Genomic DNA, 2,448 nt, shown 5'->3' with positions numbered 1-2,448 from the left:
GGCCAGTATCCTTTCAGGCCCGCCGCTTCCCTCGCGAGTCTTTGGCGTAACTTCCGCTTTCAGGCTCGAGACACGTAGAAACGTGGTACGTGGCTGCTGGCGTCCGCTCGAAGGGGCGGGACTAAGCCCTTCCCGGACCAAGGAGACGCGACCTGTAAACTGGGGGGCGTGGCCAACGGAAAGAGCCGCTTCCCTGGAGGCGCTGGCGCAAGGCCTGTTTTCGAGCTCCGTGTGCACTCTCGTGCGCTAGAGCTAGGGCGGGGTGAGGCGTTACTACCGGCTATCTGAGTGTCACGGTTGGACGCTCAGGTCCGAGACGGCGGTACCTCAACAGCAGAACCGACAGGTCTCGAGCAGGGGGTTACAGTTAGGCGTTTGTAGGCACTCGCCAGGCTGCGCAGATGCGAACGACACCGACTGGTCCCCTGTCCTGGGAACGCTTGATTCTTCGCATCCCGGCATAGGGTGTGTGGTCACCTCCTACACAGATACAGGCGTGTGATGTATAGAGGCGCCCGCTTACTGCTTTTGCTTCATTTTCGATAATAAGCCCCACGTAGGGCAGCCAACTGTGCTTTGTGTAGTGGCTGAATGGAGAAATTTCTCACAGACCCAGCCTGGATATATTTGGTGCACTGATCAAAATGTACATATATGGCCCAATTTCACATTTGTTGGGAGTCCAGTCCTGGCTTCCTCTTAAGGGTTATTTGGGGTCTCTAAGGTCATTTCTAATTAGTGTAAAGTACACTAATCAGGCAGACTGGCTGTGGCTAAGAATAGGTGGGAATCCACCGCAGCCAAGCAGTAGGGATCTTCCAGTGTGATGAAATTGGTCCAGGACTGGTTATACTGATGGCTGGGCTATATTTTTACTAATCATCGTACTCTTAAAACAAGTCAGTTTTACAGTGTGTAAATTATCTCAATAGGGTAAATTATCTCTGGTGGTGGTATATTCGTTAAAAATCTGACTGCCAATGCAGGGGACAGGGGTTGGATCCCTGGTCTAGGAAGATCCCACAGGCCACTGAGCAACTGAGCCTGTGCTCTATAAACTGTGTTCCACAACAAGCAATGAGAAACCTGCGCACCTGCAAGGAAGAGTAGCCCCTGCTCACTGCAACTATTGAAAGCCGGTGGGCAGCAATGAAGACTCAGAATAGCCATAAATAAATCTTTTAAAAAATCATCTCAATAAAGCTATTTAAAAGTATTAGGCAAAGCCTCTCTATCTTCCTCTTCCAATTAAGTTTTAAGGCTGAGGTGTGACCCTGACTACATTTCCCTGTTTAAGTTTGCCCAAAAAACAGACTGAGATTAAATCTTTGTCCAATGGCAGAACTGTAGTTCGCAAGGTTTTTATTCCATCTGGGGAGTCCAGCATAGCCCACGGTAGCCTATGCCATCTTGTTGTTCAGTCGATAAGTCATGTCCGACTCTTTGTGACCCCATGGACTGCAGCACAGCAGGCTTCCCTGTCCTTCACCATCTCTCTGAGCTTGTTCAAACTCATATCCATCAAGTTGCTGATGCCATCCAACCATCTCATCCTCTGTCCTCCCCCTGGCCCATTTTTCCTCATGCTTTCAATCTTTCTCAGCATCAAGGTCTTTTCCAATGAGTCAGCTCTTCACATCAGGTGGCCAAAGTATTGGAACTTCACCATCAGTCCTTCCAATGACTATTCACGGTTGATTTCCTTTTGGATTGACTGGTTTGATCTTGTAGTCCAAGGGACTCTCAAGTCATCTCCAGTACCACAAATCAGTTCTTCAGTGCTCAGCCTTCTTTATGGTCCAGCTCTCACATCTGTACATGACTACTGGAAAAACCATACCTTTGACTACACTGACCTTCGTCATATTGCCTTGCAAATACATATCAATCTGTTTTAAATAGTTCACTTGCAGAAGGCCAACTCTACAAGTATTTCACCCTCATGGGATTGTGGGTTATAGGGAAGCTTGAGTGTAATATCAATATATTGAAAAAACTAACATGTCAGATTCCTTATCCATTAAAAGTTAAAACATAGATTTTAAAATTTTCTCCTAGTGGTTCTCTATCCAGTAGGCAGAGTCATCCTTCAATGGTTTCCCATTGTTCTTAGGATAAAGGACAAAATCTTAATCCTACCATGGCTTGAAAGGACTGCTATGATCTACCTGCACCCTCATCTTTAACATCATCAGATAGATTCATTTTGTTAGAAGAACCAAGCTCTCTTCTATTCCAGGCCCCTTCTCTATAATCCCATCTGCCTGGTATGTGACCTCTAACATTTGCTGGGCCAGCTCCAACTCGTTTCAGCACTCCATAAGCTGATGGTGATGGATATCAGGGTTCAAGGGCCAGTTTTGTTGATTCCTAGGTATTGTATGAGGCAAGTGCTTAATCTCTCTCTGTACCTCAGTTTAATCTATGATAGTAAGGTAATAATGATAG

Source organism: Bos indicus, chromosome 29 (genome assembly GCF_029378745.1).
Source record: "Bos indicus isolate NIAB-ARS_2022 breed Sahiwal x Tharparkar chromosome 29, NIAB-ARS_B.indTharparkar_mat_pri_1.0, whole genome shotgun sequence".
Classification (NCBI taxonomy): Eukaryota; Metazoa; Chordata; class Mammalia; order Artiodactyla; family Bovidae; genus Bos; species Bos indicus.
The sequence above is the reverse complement of the archived record's forward strand: the minus strand, read 5'-3'. Positions refer to the sequence as shown.